The sequence below is a fragment of the Spermophilus citellus genome (assembly GCF_964194105.1).
Source record: "Spermophilus citellus genome assembly, chromosome: 2".
In the NCBI taxonomy this organism is placed as follows: Eukaryota; Metazoa; Chordata; class Mammalia; order Rodentia; family Sciuridae; genus Spermophilus; species Spermophilus citellus.
Window position 1 is genome coordinate 207971128 of NC_138183.1, and position 19765 is coordinate 207990892.

The 19765-nt window shown below is 37.8% G+C and overlaps 1 long non-coding RNA gene across 1 annotated transcript in view; it reads left to right on the forward strand.

The window, feature by feature from the left end:
- The window catches only part of LOC308641051, a 60722-nt gene that overhangs the window by 18027 nt on the left and 22930 nt on the right, over positions 1–19765 (forward strand). The window contains exon 2 of the long non-coding RNA XR_014020404.1: positions 19536–19567. This is a non-coding gene — a long non-coding RNA (uncharacterized lncRNA). The remainder of the gene's footprint in view (positions 1–19535; positions 19568–19765) is intronic.

Here is a 19765-nt window from a genome sequence, read left to right on the forward strand (position 1 = left end):
TCATGTTTATCTATAGGTCTGCAGATGAATCTATATGTGCCTGCTTGCCTCTCTTGCGCGCGCATGTGTGTGTGTGTGTGTGTGTTTGAGCTTGTATTCATCCTGGTATGTATGCTCATAAGCAGAAAAGAGATAGACAAAGAGAGTAGAAGAGGGTGGAGAGAGAAGGGTCCTGGGCTTTGAGGACTCAACATTTTGAATGTTCCCACCTGCAGTAAGAGCTGCTGCATCCCCTTCTTACAGTTCTCACCTCATCACAGGATTGACAGACAGCAGCAGCAGCATGAAGTCATCCCACTCCCAAGTAAAGTTTAGGCTCTGGCTGAGCTTCAGATTTCTAAAGCCAATTTCCTGGCCATAGTTTTTCCCTAAGGTAGGCATACTTAACTGCTTGTAAATCTAGGCTCCTCTGAAAATCTGATGACCAGAGTGTGTCTTTCCAGGAAAATACCCTCAAAACCCTGAAATATATATAAATATATATAAAAATACCCTGAAATATTATGGAGCTCAGGGTGCCTTCCAAAGACTATGCATGGACCTTGAGTTAGAAAACCAAGAATTATATACTTATTGGGTGCCTATTATACTGAGCCCTGGTTAGAGAGATACATACACAGAGGAATAAGATGTCCACTGTTTTTGAAGAATGTATAGGAGAAACAGATATAAATGCATAATTACAGGCCACTGTCACAAGTGCAGTAATGGTTAGGAGGAATGAGAGGTGCATTTCTTGAGGGGTTCCAAGAATGGATTCACCAAAGAGGTGTATATTTATGCTAGATACTGAAATATAAGAAGGCATTTGGCAAACAGAATGGGAAAAGACTTTTTAGGCAGAAGGAAGAGTGTACAAAAGCAGAAGGGATGCTGTGATCAAGGAGCAAGGCAAGTGGGAGGAGCAGGGAGTAAGGCTGAAAGGGGAGTTTGGGAGGAGGACCCTGAAGGGTCTTATACATACTAAGCTAAATATTTTGGATTTTATCCTGTAATGGTTGGAGCTCTTTAAACAGGGGAGTGATATGAACTAATTGGTGTTTTGCAAAGACCACAATGCATCCACCATTTATTCAGAGACCAAATAAGAGGTTGTTGCAATAGATCATGTGAGAGAAGTGTGAATGACAAGAATATGGAGAAACTAGAACATGGGTTTGCAGAAAACTATTTATAAGATAAACTAGTGAAAAATGGGTTCCCCATTAAATGTCTGGGGGTTAAGAAGCAAGAAGGAATTGTTGCGCATGGCTTCTATATTTCTAGTTTGGGAAGAAGGGTAAACATTAGAGCCTTTCATTGAGATGGAACCATGATGCTTTAAAGTTCTTAGGGAAGGTGGTGAGTTCCATTTGGGACATATGTGAAACATCCAAGTAGAGGTGTGCCTTAGACAATTGGCTATGCAGATCTGGAGCATTGGGAAAGGAGATATGGAAATACAAATTTGTGAGTCCTGAGCAGATGGATGATAATTGAAGTCATGGGTAATAGATGAGATTCCTGAGGGAGAGTGTAGATATTGAATGAGAAGAGGAATAAGAAATAAGTCAATATTTAAAGACACATGGAAGAAGAGGAATTCATTAAGGAGACTTTGAGAGAGGATTCCTAGGATGTAGAAGAACTAGAGTAAAATCAGGAAATCTAACAACGTACAAAATTTTAAGAATGAGGAAGTGATCACTAGTGTCAAAGGCTAGAAAGAGGTCAAGTAAGCAGAAGACTGATGTAAAAACCACACAGCATAGAAAAAAAAAACATATAAAGAATAATGGAAGGAAATGTGAAATACCTAAAGTATGAATCCAAGTTGTTGCCACAGGGAGATTATGGGTGTTTGTAAACTCTCTTTATCTCAATATTTTGGACCACACCCATATACATCAAATTTGAACAATAAGAACACCTGGGGAGATTTTAGGAGGCTGTTGGCATCAAGGACTTTTACTTTTAGTCAAGATGGAGTAATAGGTACTGGATTTAACTTCCTGACAAACTAATTATAAAACCAGACAAAATATATGCAATAAACGTTTCAGACATTGGACAACAGGTCATGAAGAACACTGATCCCTGAAAGAGGGAGTAAAAATAAGAGTCCTAATACTATACCAATTGCTGCCTGGAGACCATTTCCAGATTTAGTGCATAGAGGGGGAACCTAGGCAGGGCTGGCACATTCTTTGAGTTGAGGAGACAACTAGTCACTTAGGGAGGCCAGGATGGCTAAGGGAAGAGTACAAACTCCAGAGACCCACAGAGGGCTCCCTTTAAATTTTTACCCAACTATGATGACTGTATGCCTATGAGGAAGCTACTAGAAGCCGAGGAAATAAAAAGATTTGGAGATTACATAAGTTTGGAAATAGTTTATATTACCAACAACATAGAATGAAGAAACTCATATTAAGCATGGGGTAGATACTCAAAAGGATATTGTCTCGCAATAGAGCCAAATTATTCCTAGAATAGATTTTGTTCCCAAAACACCAACTTCAAAATAATCAAATTGTTTCCAAGTAAGTTAACTACACCCTGGAACAAAACTGAAAACAAGGGGGGAAAAGTACAATACAACAACAATGTGAAATTCACACTGTTGGCACTGGATTAACTTTACCAGATATGAAAAGATGCACAGTGAGGAGAAAAAACAATCAATAGAAACAGACCCATAATGACACAGATGATAGAATTAGAAGATAAGAACAAAATAAGACATTACAAATATACTTATATGGTTTGGAAGATAGAAGAAAACATAAGCTTATCCAGGAGAGAGATGGAACATAAAAGATATAAAAAGACTTAAATCAAACCTAAAAATGAAAAATGCAATATTGAGATTAAAAACAACAACAACAAAAAACCCAAACAAATAAAAAAACCAAATGGGACTAATAGATTAGATACCATAGAAGGGGAATTTGAAGAGACAGTAATAAAAAATATCCAAAATAAAACTTAAAAAAAAAGAAGAATGGGGCATCATTGAACAATTTCCAATTATATATAATTGGAAATCCTGATGGATAGGATAGGGAGGGGGCAGAAAAAATATATAAATAAACAAAGAACCCCAAATTTCCAAATTTGATGAAAAGCAAACCCAAGAATCTTGATGTAGCCCAAGCAGAAGAGCATGTAGACAATCAAGGCACATCTTAATTAATTTACTTAAAACCAGTGATAAAGACAAAAAGGTGTTACATAGAGAAGAACATAGAATATAACATCAGACTTCTCAGGTGAAATTATGAAGCCTGGAACTAGCATAAAAACAGACACAGAGACCAATGGTATAGAATAGAAGACACACAGAGAAACCCACACATCACAGTCATCTGATCCTTGACAAAGGTGCTGACAACATACATTGGAGAAAAGACAGTGTTTTTAACAAATGATGCTGGGAAAACTGGTCATCCATATGTAGAAGAATAAAAGTAGACCCTTATCTCTCAGCCTGCAGAAAAATCAACACCAAATGGGTCAAAGACCTCAGAATTAGGCCAGAAACTAGGCAACTCCTAGAAGAAAATGTAGGTTCAACACTCCAGCATATAGGCACAGGCAGTGACTTTCTCAATAGGACCTTCAAAGCTCAGGAAATAATGTCAAGAGGTGATACATGGGATGGCATCAAATTTAAAAGTTTTTGCACAGCAAAGTAAATAATTAAGAATGTGAAGAAAGAAGCTACAGAATGGGAGAATATCTTCACCAGCTATTCTTCTGATACAGGATTAATATCTAGAATACGTAGAAAACTCAAAAAACTTGACACCCAAAACAACAACAAAAAGACCCAAATAACTCAGTTAGTAAATGGGAAAATGAATTAAACAAATATTCCTGAAAAGAAGAAATACAAATATCCAGCAAATATATGAAAAAATGTCCAATGTCATTAGCAATTAGGGAAATGCAAATCAAAACTATCCTAAGATTTCATCTCACACTAGTTAGAATGGTAATCATCAAGAATACAAACAGTAATAAATGTTGAAAAGGATATGGAGTATAAAGAACACATTTGCATGGTTGGTGGGATTAAAAATTAGTACAACCACTATGGAAATCAGTATGATCAGTATGATTTCAAAAGGCTAGGCATGGACTGGGGTTGTGGTCAGAGTACTTGCCTAATATGTGTGAGGCACAGGGTTTAATTCTCAGCACCACATATAAATAAATGAATAAATTAAATGTCCATCAACAACTAAAAACAATATGAGGCATGGAATTATATAATATGACCTAGCTATATCAGGTATTTATTCTGAAGAATTAAAATCGATATATCCCCAAGATGGCCGCGAATAGAGTGCATCACACCCCGTGTACCGCGCCACTGCACGGGTGAATAACAAGTTAGAACGACAAAAAACTATCTTGTTAGGAACTTACAGCAAAATGGAGCTGACTGATCCGTGCGGCCCGCCCCGCGGCTACAGACGGCAGGAAGCCACCGAGAAGCGACCAGCAAGCAGGGAGATTGCTGCAGATTCTGTGGAATCCTGCCGCCTGAGCACTCACAGAGCCCTGGGCTGAGTTCGGGATTTCAGATGGGGAAGGAAACGGGACAGTTCTATCCCCCACAACGGAAATTCCACCAAGGAAACCAGCAGCCACCATCTTGGAGAGCTGAAGTAACCACCGCCACTCTCCGACAGATTGCAACAATAAAACAGGTGCATGTTACTCAGCTCATCTCCCATACAACGGGAAATTCGCATAAAATCTCTCCTAGGCTCTCCGGGGGAGGGATTATCAGAGCAAGCCTGCATAAAGACGCGGGGAAAACTAGAGACACCCGACCTTCAACTCCCCCTCCCATCAGCGGGGAAAACGAAACCTGTATTGCCAGCACAGGGGGAGGGGCAAGCGGAAAAAATCAAAACAATAGAGTGCCAGGGGGTTCTCAATAGCCACCCTCCACGCCCAACAACGGCAGGCCCAGAGTACAGTTTGAACTGCCGAGAGGCATCACTCAGGGGAAATCTGGTCTAGCAGGAGAAACCAGGACTAGCAGGAGAAACCAGAGGACTAGAGGCCAGGCCCTTGCAGCTGGAGAACACACGCCCGCCGGCCCTTTGCCTCTGCAACTGGGCAGCTGGAGACCACATGCCCGCTGGCAACAGCCAGCCCATTGCCCCTGCGACTGAGCAGCTGGAAACCGCACGCCTGCTGGCGACCAATCGCCCGCTGGCTGCCAGCGCGACTGGGCGGCTGGAGACCACTCGGCCGCCGGCGTCCAGGAGCTGAAACCAACCAGAGACAGTCCAGTCCCACCCCTCCATTTGGACACCCCAGTAAGGAGCCTAGGGCCCGCCATAGCAGAGAGGTGACGTCACTGGATCTCGGCCATCGGAATTCCTTCCCAGTGGAATCCACTTTAGCAAGCATAGTCTACCAACACAAAGGAGAGACAACAGAGATATAAAAAAACAAAACAAATTTATAGAACAGAGCAGAAACACAGCAATCAAATAGAGCTGGAAAGTAGTGTGAACATCATGAAAAAACAAGGGAAAAAAGGAGTACAAACAATGCAGGACAATTTATTTCTACAGGAGGACCTAGAAGCATCAGAAACAGGGATAGGGAAAGAACTCAAGGCATACCTAACTCAGATGGAAAGGAATATTAGAGAAGACATGAGACAGCAAGTCCAAGCAATAAAAGTATATTTTGAAAATGAATTAAACAAACAAATTGAAATGGCAAAGAACGAGCTTTACCAGGAGATAGAGATCTTAAAAAAAAATCAAACAGTAATCCTAGAAATGCAGGAAAATGTAAACCAAATTAAGAACTCAAACGAGAATATTACAAATAGTCTAGATCAAGTAGAAGTCAGAACATCAGATAATGAAGACAAAGTTTATCAACTTGAAAAGAATATAGTCAACACAGAAAAGATGCTTAAATCCCACGAGCAATCTATTCAAGAGATATGGGATGTCACAAAAAACCAAATTTGAGAGTCATCGGGATAGAAGAAGGCATAGAGAATCAAACCAAAGGAATGGACAACCTATTAAATGAAATAATTCTAGAAAACTTCCCAGAGATGAAAGATGGATTGGATGCATAATCCTGGAAGCCTACAGGACCCCAAACATTCAAAACCGTAATAGACCAACTCCAAGACATATAATTATGAAGATAGCCAACATACAGAACAAGGGGAGAATATTAAAAGCTACGAGAGAAAGGAGGCAGATTACATTCAGTGGTAAACCAATTAGGTTAACGACTGATTTTTCATCACAGTCTTTAAAAGCGAGAAGATCCTGGAACAATGTATTTCAAACGCTGAAAAATAATGGTTTCCAACCAAGAATACTGTATCCAGCAAAATTAAGCTTCAGATTTGACAATGAAATTAAAATCTTTCATGATAAACAAAAACTAAAAGAATTCGCAGCCAGAAAACCAGCACTGCAAAGCATTTTGAGCAAAATACTACAGGAAGAGGAATTGAAAAATAGTGCCCAAAACTAACAGCAGGAAGTATCTCAGTAAAGGTGGAGGAAAATAACCAAAAAGTAAAAACTAGCCAAACTAAAATAAATAAATAAATAAACATGACTGGAAGTACAAATCGTATTTCAATTGTAACCTTAAATGTTAATGGCCTAAACTCACCAATCAAGAGACATAGGCTAGTAACCTGGATCAAAAAAAAAAAAATCCAACAATATGCTGCCTTCAGGAGACTCATATGATAGGAAAAGACATACACAGGCTGAAGGTAAAAGGTTGGGAAAAATCATATCACTCACATGGCCCTTGGAAGCAAGCAGGAGTGGCCATACTCATATCGAATAAAATCAACTTCAAACCTAAGTTAATCAAAAGGGATGAAGAAGGACACTATATACTGTTAAAAGGAAACATCCACCAACAAGACATAACAATTATCAATTTGTATGCACCAAACAATGGAGCTGCAACGTTCATAAAACAAACTCTCCTCAAGTTCAAGAGTCAAATAGACTACAACACAATAATTATGGGTGACTTCAACACACCGCTCTCACCATTAGACAGATCCTCTAGACAAAAGCTGAATAAAGAAACTATTGAACTCAATAGCACAATCAGTAACCTAGACTTAACTGACATATATAGAATATATCAACCATCATCAAGTGGATACACGTTCTTCTCAGCAGCACATGGATCCTACTCAAAGATAGACCATATATTATGCCATAGGGCAACTCTTAGTAAATATAAAGGCGTGGAGATAATACCATGCACCATATCTGATCATAATGGAATGAAACTGGAAATCAATGATAAAAGAAGGAAGGAAAAATCCTACATCACATGGAAAATGAACAATATGTTACTGAATGATCAATGGGGTACAGAAGACATAAAGGAGGAGATAAAAAAACTCATAGAGACAAAAGACAATACAGACACAACATACTGGAATCTATAGGACACAATGAAAGCAGTTTTAAGAGGTAAATTCATTTATTGGATTTCTTTCCTCAAAAAAAGAAAAAACCAACAAATAAATGAACTCACACAACACCTCAAAAACCTAGAAAAGGAAGAGCAAAACAACAGCAAATGTAGTAGAAGGCAAGAAATAATTAAAATTAGAGCAGAAATCAACGAAATTGAAACAAAAAAAAACCATTGAAAAAATTGAAAAAACTAAAAGTTGGTTCTTTGAAAAAATAAATAAGATCGACAGGCCCTTAGCCATGCTAATGAAGAGAAGAAGAGAGAGAACTCAAATTACTAACATACGGGATGAAAAAGGCAATATCACAACAGACACTACAGAAATACAGAAGATAATTAGAAAGTATTTTGAAACCCTATATTCCAATAAAATAGAAGATAGTGAAGATATCGATACATTTCTTAAGTCATACGATCTGCCCAGATTGAGTCAGGAAGACACACACAATTTAAACAGACCAATAACAAAGGAGCAAACTGAAGAAGCCATCAAAAGACTACCAACCAAAAAAAAAAAGCCCTGGACCGGATTGGTATACAGAGGAGTTTTACAAAACCTTCAAAGAAGAATTAATACCAATAATTTTCAAGCTATTTCAAGAAATAGAAAAAGAAGGAGCTCTTCCAAATTCATTCTATGAGGCCAACATCACCCTGATCCTGAAACCAGACAAAGACACTTCAAAGAAAGAAAACTACAGACCAATATCTCTAATGAACTTGGATGCAAAAATTCTCAATAAAATCCTGGCGAATCGAATACAAAAGCATATCAAAAAAATTGTACACCATGATCAAGTAGGATTCATCCCTGGGATGCAAGGCTGGTTCAATATACAGAAATCAATAAATACTATTCACCATATCAATAGACTTAAAGATAAGAACCATATGATCATCTCGATAGATGCAGAAAAAGCATTTGACAAAGTACAGCATCCCTTTATGTTCAAAACACTAGAAAAACTAGGGATAACAGGAACTTACCTCAACATTGTAAAAGCTATATATGCTAAACCTCAGGCTAGCATCATCCTAAATGGAAAAAAACTGAAGGCATTCCCTCTAAAATCTGGAACAAGACAGGGATGCCCTCTATCACCACTTCTATTCAATTTAGTTCTTGAAACACTAGCCAGAGCAATTAGACAGACAAAAGAAATTAAAGGCATAAAAATAGGAAAAGAAGAACTTAAATTATCACTATTTGCAGATGACATGATTCTATACCTAGAAGACCCAAAAGGGTCTACAAAGAAACTATTAGAGCTAATAAATGAATTCAGCAAAGTGGCAGGATATAAAATCAACACGCATAAATCAAAGGCATTCCTGTATATCAGCAACAAAACTTCTGAAATGGAAATGAGGAAAACCACTCCATTCACAATATCCTCAAAGAAAATAAAATACTTGGGAATCAACCTAACAAAAGAGGTGAAAGATTTATACAATGAAAACTACAGAACCCTAAAGAGAGAGATAGAAGAAGATCTTAGAAGATGGGAAAATGTACCCTGTTCATGGATAGGCAGAACTAACATCATCAAAATGGCGATACTACCCAAAGTTCTCTACAGGTTTAATGCGATGTCAATTAAAATCCCAACAGCGGGGCTGGGGATGTGGCTCAAGTGGTAGCGCGCTCGCCTGGCATGCATGCGGCCCGGGTTTGATCCTCAGCACCACATACCAACAAAGATGTTGTGTCCGCCGAGAACTAAAAATAAATATTAAAAATTCTCTCTCTCTCTCTCTCTCTCTCTCTCTCTCTCTCTCCTCTCTCACTCTCTCTTTAAAAAAATAATTTAAAAAATAAATAAATAAAATAAAATCGCAACAGCATTTCTTGTAGAAATAGGTAAAGCAATCATGAAATTCATATGGAAAAACAAAAGACCCAGAATAGCAAAAGCAATTCTAAGCAGGAAGTGTGAATCTGGAGGTATAGCGATACCAGAGTTCTAACTGTACTACAAAGCAATAGTAAAAAAACAGCGTGGTACTGGTACCAAAACAGGCAGGTGGACCAATGGTACAGAATAGAGGACACAGAAACCAATCCACAAAATTACAACTTTCTTATATTTGATCAAGGGGCTAAAAGCATGCAATGGAGGAAGGATAGCATCTTCAACAAATGGTGCTGGGAAAATTGGAAATCCATATGCAACAAAATGAAACTGAATTCCTTTCTCTCACCATGCACAAAAGTTAACTCAAAATGGATCAAGGAGCTAGATATCAAATCAGAGACACTGCGTCTGATAGAAGAAAAAGTTGGCTACGATCTACATACTGTGGGGTCGGGCTCCAAATTCCTTGATAGGACGCCCATAGCCCAAGAGTTAATAACAAGAATAAATAAATGGGACTTACTTAAACTAAAAAGTTTTTTCTCAGCAAGGGAAACAATAAAAGAGGTAAACAGAGAGCCTACATCCTGGGAACAAATTTTTACCCCTCACACCTCAGATAGAGCCCTAATATCCAGAATATACAAAGAACTCAAAAAATTAAACAATAAGATAACAAATAACCTAATCAACAAATGGGCCAAGGACCTGAACAGACACTTCACAGAGGAGGACATACAATCAATCAACAAATACATGAAAAAATGCTCACCATCTCTAGCAGTCAGAGAAATGCAAATCAAAACCACCCTAAGATACCATCTCACTCCAGTAAGATTGGCAGCCATTATGAAGTCAAACAACAATAAGTGTTGGCGAGGATGTGGGGAAAAGGGAACACTTGTACACTGCTGGTGGGACTGCAAATTGGTAAGGCCAATTTGGAAAGCAGTATGGAGATACCTGGGAAAGCTGGGAATGGATCCACCATTTGACCCAGCTATCACCCTCCTCGGACTATTCCCTGAGGACCTTAAAAGAGCGCACTATAGGGATACGGCCACATCAATGATTATAGCGGCACAATTCACAATATCTAGACTGTGGAACCAACCTAGATGCCCTTCAATAGATGAATGGATAAAAAAATGTGGCATCTATACACAATGGAGTATTATGCAGCACTAAAAAATGACAAAATCATAGAATTTGCAGGGAAATGGATGGCATTAGAGCAGATTATGCTAAGTGAAGCTAGCCAAGCCCTAAAAAACAAATGCCAAATGTCTTCTTTGATATAAAGAGAGCAACTAAGAACAGAACAGGAAGGAAGAGCATGAGGAAAAGACTAACAGTAAACAAAGACGAATGGGGGGAGAGAAAGGGAGAGAGAAGGGAAAGCATATGGAAATAGTAGGAGACCTTCAATGATACACAAAATTATAAGAGGTTATGAGGGGCAAGGGGGAGGGGGAAAAAAAGGGGGGAGAATTGAACAACAGCAGAGGAGGTAGAGAGGGAATATGGGAGGGGAGAGGAGGGTAGGGGGGATAGTAGGAGATAGGAAAGGTAGCAGAATTCAACAGTCACTAATGTGCCATTATGTAATAATGTGAGTATGTAACAGTTGTGATTCTGCAATCTGTATTTGGGGTAAAAATGGGAGTTCAAAACCCATTTGAGTCTGATGTATGAAAGATGATATATCATGAGCTCTCTAATGTTTTGAACAATCAATAAAAAAAAAAGGAAAGGTAGCAGAATACAACAGTCACTAATATGCCATTATGTAAAAATGCGAGTGTGTAACCGATGTGATTCTGCAATTTGTATTTGGGGTAAAAATGGGAGTTCATAACCCAATTGAGTCAAATGTATGAAAGATGATATATCATGAGCTTTGTAATGTTTTGAACAACCAATAAAAAAATATAAAAAAATAATTGCAAACAAATAATAGGAAATCTCTTTCCCTGGTGCCTGTTAGACAGGTCCTCTCTACAATATGTGAGTGACATTTCCCTCTTATTTAGCCTAGTGCTCCCCCAAAGCACAAGACTTATACCCATGGCAGAACATGAGAGGATTTAAAGTAGACAAGAGATTTCTAAATTTTTGATTTTAACAGTTGTGTGTTTAAGATAGCACGAAAGATCAAATTAGTACATCACATATACCATTGTACTGGATGAGAATGATTTAAATAAAAATTTTAAATTTGAAAAAAAAAGAATTAAAATCATCATACTACAGGGACATATGCACGTCCATGTTTATAACAGCACAATTCACAATACTAAACTATGGGACCAGCCTAGGTATTCATCAACAGATGAATGGGTAAAGAAAATGTGGTATATGGAGTTTTATTCAGCTATAAATAAAAATAAAATTATGTCATTTGCAGAAAAATGGATGGAATTAGAGACCGTTATGCTGAGCAAAATAAGCCAAACTCAAAAGGTCAAAGGTTATATGTTTTCTTTCATGGAAACTAGAGAGGAAAAAGGAAAAGGAAGTCGGGAGGGTGGGGATCTCATGAAAATCAAAGGAAGATCAGTAGAGGAAAGGCACCAGGGGAAGGGGAGATGGAAGAGAGGAGGCAAGTGCTAGGGACTGATATTGGCTCAATTATAATGCTATACTGTGTGCGTGTACAAATATGTAACAACAAATCCCATCATTATGTACAACTATAGTGAACCAATAAAAATGTGAAAAGACAAAAAAATTAAAATAAATTCAGCAAGCTACAAAAGAGTAATGAAACACTTGAATTTATTTATTTTTATTTTTATTTTTTAGTCCTGGGGATTAAACCTAGGGCCTCACTCACTGAGAAACACCCCTAGCCCTTTTTATTTTTTATTTTTTTTATTTTGATCCTCTCAATAACTCAGCAGGAAAATTGCAAATTCAAGACCAGCCTCAGCAACTTAGCGAGACCCTGCCTCAAAATAAAAAATGAAACCAGGCATGGTGGTGAACACCTGTAATCCCAGTGGCTCAGAAGACTGAGGCAGGAGGATCTCGAGTTCAAAGCCAGCCTCAGCAAAAGTGAGATGCTGTAAATCAGTGAGACCCTGTCTCTAAATAAAATACAAAATAAGGCTGGGGGTGTGGCTCTGTAGTCAAGTGCCCCTGAGTTCAACCCCAGGTATCTAAAGAAAGAAAGAAAAGGAAGGAGGGAAGGGAAGGAAAGGAAAGGAAAGGGAGGAAGGGAGGGAGGAAAGGAGGAAGGAAGGAAAGGAAAGGACTCGGGATGTGGTTCAGTGGTAGAGTATCCTTGGGTTCAATTCTCAGTACCAAAAATAAATAAAATAAAGGAAGTCAAACTTAGGAGACATAGTAATCAACAGAGTATGGTATTAGTACAAAGATTTGCATATAAATCAATGGACTACAATAATCCAGAAATAAAACAGTTGTTTGATTTTTGACAAAGGAGCAAGGAAAACCGATTGATGGAAAAGACAGTTTCTTCAACAAATGATACTTGGAAAATTGAATACACACACACATACATATATTCACAAAAATGAACTCAGACTCTTACCTATACCATGTGCAAAAATTATTTCAACATGATTATAAATTTTAAGAGCTGGGTTGGGGCTGTAGCTCAGTAGTAGAGCGCTTGCCTTGCATGCGTGAGACCCTGGGTTCGATCCCCAGCACCACATAAAAATAAACAAATAAAGATATTGTGTTCATCTATAACTAAAAATTTTTTTTAAAAAATAAAAATAAATTTTAAGAGCTAATACTATAAGATGTTTTTTTTTCTAGTACTAGGAATTGAACCCAGAGCTTAGTGCATGCTGGGCAAGCAGTCTGCCATGGAGCTACAAACATCTCCAGCTTTTTTATCTTTGAGACATGGTTTCATCAAATTGCGAGGCTGACTTCTAACTTTTGATCCTCTTATCTCAGCCTCCCAAGTAGCTGAGATTACAGGCGTGCCCCACCACTCCTGGCACTAGAAGATTTCTAAAAGAAAACAGAACAACTTGAAAATTAAAACCTCAATGAAATGCCACAGTATACTCACCAGAAGGTAAATAATAATAATAATAATAATTATAATAATTAAAACAGTATCACGTGTTGGTGAGGGTGTGGAGATATTGGAGCCCTCATGTATTGCTTGAGGGAGTATAAAATGGTATAACACTCTGGATAACAGTTTGTCAGTCTCCTGAAAAGCTGAGCATAAACTCAATGATACAATCCAGAAATTCATTTTCTATGAATCTACCCATCATATGTCCACATGAAGACATGTATTCAAAAGATTTACTATTATTCACAATATTAAAAAAGGGAAACAATCTAAATGTTCACCAGCTGGGGAATGAATGAACACATTGTGATATATCCACATAATGGAATATCATTGCATAACTTACAAGGATAAACTACTAGTGTATACTACAACATGGATGAATCTAAAAACATGATACTGAGTAAAAGAAACCAGAAACAACAACAATAAAAACTACAGGTATTATTCTGTTTATGTGAAATATTTAAAAAGGCACATTTAAAGAAGCAGAAAGCAGATTAAGTGGTTGTCTGGGTTGAGACAGGAGTGAAGATTAACTACTAAATGGGCATCAGGGAATTCTTTGGACTATGGAACTGTTCTAACACCAGATTGTGATGAGAGTTGTACAGTTCTATTAATTTACCAAATCACTGAATTTATACATTTATAATGGTTGGATTTTTTTTTATATTTTATTTTTTAGTTATCGGCGGATACAACATCTTTGTTTGTATGTGGTGCTGAGGATCAAACCCGGGCCGCACGCATGCCAGGGGAGCGCGCTACCGCTTGAGCCACATCCCCAGCCCCAATGGTTGGATTTTATGGTGTGTAAATTAGACTTCAATAAAACTGTTTAAAAGAAAGCACAGAAGAGTCAGACATGGTAGTGTATTCCTGTCTCAAAATTAAAAGGGCTGGGGGTGTAGCTTAGTGATAGAGTGCTTACCTAGCATGTGTGAGGCCCTAGGTTCAATCCCCAGTAATGCCAAAAAAAAAGGAGGGAGAGAGAAAGAATTTCAGATCCTTAAAAAAATGCTGAAAAAAAAAATAAAGGTTAAAGATCTATTCCAGGAGGGGATAGGGATGTAGCTCAGTGGTAGAGCATGTGCTTAGCAAGAACAAGGCACTGGTGTGGATTACCAATATCAAAAAATAAAAAAAGAAAAAGAAAAAAAGGACACTAGGCAAAAGGGAAATTAGAAATCTAGATGTACATAATGTAATAAAGAACACTAGGCATAAAAATATATGGATATGGAGGCTGGGGTTGTGACTCAGTGGTAGAGCACTTGCCTAGCATATGTGAGGCCCTGGGTTCGATCCTCAGCACCGCATATAAATAAATAAATAAAATAAAAGATCCATTTACAACTTAAAAAATATTCTAAAAAAATATATGGGTATGTTAGTTATTTATTGCTATATAATAACTTATTAAACAACTCACATTTATTATCTCGGTTTCTATGTATCAATCTTGGTAGACAATTCTCCATGCCATTTATATGTTCCTATATCACCTTTTAAATGATATTTTTTACAAGGATGTTTGTATATCTTGGAAGATGGGGAAAGTGACTATCTCCAGGGTAGAAGGCAGACTGATTTCCCTGGCCCATCTAATAAAGGTAATGTCTGTCTGGGATGAAGGTTGGCAAGTTGGTCTACAGCCTCAAACTTTTAACAATACATATGAAGATCAAAGTTGATCTCAGGGTATTTTCTTTTGTGTGGTCCAAGTACAATCTTAAGTAGTGACAGTTATGATGCTAAGCTTTAGAAAAGATCTCTCCTAGGGCAGGGGAAGGGAGTGTACAAAGATAGAAAAGACAGTCTAGTAGGAATGGGGTGAGGGTTGGAGGAGAGAACTTTGCAAAAGAGAAATATACTGCACAGCAGTACCTGGTCTAATAGAGGTTCTCTGGTGTGCAAGTTGATTGCTAACTTGGCATAAGAGCCAGCACTTCCTGCTCTTTGCAGATGACACAAAGATAGGAGTCCACTAAATACTGTGATAGAGGTAGTAGAACCCACAGCGGCCCATTGTAATTCAAAATTAAAGGAGACGAACTTACTGACAGGGCTTCAGACAAGTAATGATGAAAATGTTGTCAGGCATCTCAATAGCTTGTAGATAAACATTCCCAAGAAGTCAGAAAAGAGAGATATTACATTGGTTTTATTTTTTTAAATTATAACTATAAAACTAACATCTGTTAATTATAAAAATAAACAGTACAGAGGCTATAAAGTGGTAAATAAAAATCTTCTTCCTACCAATCCTATTCTTTGGAGACACCTGATGTAACCAGTTTCTTGCATATATTTCTATACACTTATACTTTTTTTTTTTTTTTTTTTGATGCTAGGAATGAACCCAGGCCTTCCTGCATGCTAAACATGAATTCTCCCATGAGTCACACCTACAGCCTACACTTTCACTTTATTTAATGTTTCTCAAATTATTACATGCCCAGGCATTTTAAAAGTGGTTTGTTTTTTATGGTACCCGGGAATGAACATAGGGAGGGTCTATCACTGAGCTACACTACCCTATCCCCTCCACTCCTGTCTTTTTCATTTTGAGACAGTCTCACTGAGTTGCTCAGGTTGGTCTCAAATTTACAATCCTCCTGTCTCCGCCTCTCCACTAGTTGGGATTATGAGTGTATACCACTGTGCTGGGCTTATTTTTTATTTTCATTTTTTAAAAAGTTTATTTACTTACTTAATTTATAGACCTGGGTATCAAACCCAGGACTTTTTGCACATGCTCAAGCACTGTACTACTGAGCTACATTTCCTTGTCTAAAAAAGCTCTCACTAAATTGCGCAGGTTGGCCTTGAAGGTACAACCCTTTTGCCTTAGCCTCATGAGCAGGTAGGATCACAGGTGTATGCCACCATACCTGGCTAGGATTTAGCTTTATTATATCCTTATTTCTTCTACTTCTCCCCATTCTCCCAAAAGAATGATAAATTTTGGTTAAATCAGTATTCAGTGTTTATATTATTATGCCTAAGTAAGTTCTACTTGCCAAATTTATTTATTATACTATTACAAGTGTGTCAAAATTATATTTGTTTTTCAGTTTTGTTTTCCTGAAGTTAGTAATTGTCTTGTTTTTTCACTTGTTTAATTTCCTTTGTAATTATTACCTGTAGCTAATTATTCTGACATCTTCTAGTAATCTTTAACTACAGGTTTTCTCTTGGTCAATGACATAAGTTAATTTGTCAGTTCCAGTCTTTCTCTTGAAGACGCTGCTCCTGGGGACCTTCCTTTTTCCTGTCTTCAGTGTTTGCACTCGAGCCCTCTGCTCAACTCTCTTCCTGGCACTTTCCTTCTGTGTTATCCTGGGAATTATTTTTAGCCTTTTAATGGGTTGGAGTCCTTGTGGCCTCCAATTTGTATGTGCCTCTTCCTCAGTTTGCACCCTGTGGGAGACCACATATTCCTGTAGCTTTCTCAAGTTTAAGCTGAGGATAATCCTGTCTTCAGTCACCTTGCTGTCATCAGGCCTGGTAATGCTTTCTGCCTAGAACAAAGCTGTGATCCTCAGATTTCTCATTATCATCATTCATCATGCTTCAGGGGCATTTTGTCTTTTTCCTTACTGGATCTTCTGTTGTCTTGCTTTCTTCCCATATTGTAGTGAGAGAGGGTGCATATCAGATATTGCACATTTGCAAATTTCCTCGTTCTGTGTTTACACTTCATTACAGTTGAGCAACGTATTGAGTTATTAGTCAGAAATGACTTACCTACAGATTTTTTCCCCCTGGTGCTGGGGATCCAACCCAGGAGCGCAACATGTTAGGCAAGTGCTCTACCACCAAGCTACATCCTCAACCTTACCTTTCAGAATTTTTAAGGAACTGCTCCCCTTTCTTTCTTGCTTCTAAGTTCTTAAGACTCCTAAAGATAGCCTGGAGATGTAGCTCAGTTGGTAGAGTACTTGCCTCATATACACAAGGCCCTGGGTTCGATCCCTAGCACCCCCCCCCCCGCCACACACACATTCCTACTGACATTCTGATTCATCATTGTAGATGAACTGTTGTTTCTTTTGAAATTTTTAAAAATCATCTCTTGTCCTTGGTGTTCTGAAACCACACAATAATTGTTCTGATTTTCACCAAGTTTTGAGGTATGGGTCAGTTGTCATTCCATGTGCTGGGCATTCTGTTGGCTCTTCCAATCTGAAAAACAAAACAACAACAATACCTCAATGATCTTCAGTTTGATTTCTTTGATGATTTCCTTCCCTCAATTTTTCCTATATTTCCTGTTTATGTGAATGTTGAAACTATGGACTGGTTCTTTAATCTTCTTTTCTGCATGGCTTTCATCTCTAATTTCCCTCCTTACTTCCTGGGAGATTTCCTTAACTTTCATTTCCATTTTTTCATTTTTTTTCATTTTTGCTATGATGGTTTTAATTTCCAAGGGCTCTCTTTGGTTCTCTGTATGTTTCTTTATTTTAAAATGGCAGAGAGTTCTTCTTTTATCTTTTTGAGCATAGAAATGGTGGTGATTTAAGAGGTTTCACTTTGCTTGCATCATCTTCGTTTCCTCTGAGTTACTTTTTTCTGCTTGTTTGTTTTGGTCGTTACCTTTCCTGCTAGAGGTTTTACTCTGATGTTTGTCATCCTTTGATATCTGCTCTTATTTGAGAAGGGACACTAAAAATTGATTGAGATCTATGAGCATGTCAATGAAGTTTGTCGATATAGCAGTTCACTGTGGGTGAATGTAGGCCATTTGTCAGGGACCCTCTGATGTTATGATGTTCTATTTGTCTTCCTTTTGACTACATGGATTCTTTAGGAAATGTTTAAATCATTGTCTGGAGCATGGATTCCTGGAATCTTGAGTTCTGGCATCCAGGAAGGGGAGGCAAGCTGAGCAGTGTCAGCCTGTAGCCTAAGTAGACATCCATTTAATACTCTAAAACGGGGTCAGGCAGCCCTTACTCTAAGGACTTTTAAAATTTTTTATTAATTTTATGTTTCCAAAAAATAAACCTTCAGTCTTCTGCTGGAGGGTGGCTAGGAACTGTCATTCAGGGGAATAAGCAGTGGGGAGAATAAGACTCTGTTTCTAAAGCATTATCTATTCATATAGTTTTCCTAAATTTAGTTTCTACCTCCTTTGCCCTCGGTTCCTGAGATTTTCAGGAATTCTGTAGCATAGATCAGTCTGTTTTGCTGCTTTTCTCTCCTGGGTTTAGGAGGTAGTTTCTTGGATCTACCTTATCAGAGTTACTTGTCTACCTGCTTTCCAGATTCTGAAATTTTATTCCCATTATTTTTTTTTCTCCTTTCCCCCCTATACTTATGGAACTCTGCCCTCTAAGCCACTTTACTGTGATTTTAATGGGTTTTTAGAAGGAAACAAAATTAGATGGGTGCATTCAATCCACCATCTTTAACTTAAAGCTCTTGAACACTTTCTACATGTTAATTCACAGATGTAACCCTAAGGGTTGGAATTATCATCTCCATTTTAAATATTTGAGGGGAAATAACCTTTCCAAGAACACAAAGCCAGTATAAACTTTGGTCGGTTTAAACACTTTTGATTTCTGTACAGATACAGACATTAGAAGTGGCAAACTGAAAACCTGCAGGCAGATGCAATTCATAGAGATTTTTGCTTGGTCCTCAGAGGATTTGTTTGTTTATTTATTTATTTTTTCAATACTGGAGATTGAACCCAGGTACCTTCTACCATTAAACTACATTACCAGCACCGCCCCCCACCTTTTTTTCCTTTTGAGATAGGGTTCTGGTAAATTGCTCAGGCTGGCCTCAAACTTGAGATCCTCTTGCCTCAGCCTCCTAATCACAGGTATGTGTTACCACACTCAGATACAATATGGAATCTTTTGTGAATTACTTCTTTCAATTAATATGATGTTTTCAAGGTCCATCTAAGTTGTATCATGTATCAGAATTTTATTTCTTTTTATCGCCAAATTATATTCTATTGTATGTATAATATTTTGATTATCCATGTTGATGGACATTTGGGTTGTTTCTACTTTTTGGCAGTTATGAATATGTTTATGAACATGCCTGTACAAGTTTTTGTCTGGAGGTATTTTCATTTCTTCTGTGTTTACACCTAGGAGTGCAATGCTGTATCAGTGGTGAATCAATGGTGAGTCTACATTTAGCCTTTTTAGGGAATGTTAGACAGACTGTTCTCTAAAGCAGCAGCACCACTCTATATTTTTTTTTAATTAATTATTTAATCCTAATTAGGTATGTATGACCATTCTATTCTTATCAGCACTATAGTTCTCTATATCCTCATCAACACTTGTTGATCAAGACATCTGTCTTTTTTATTATAGTT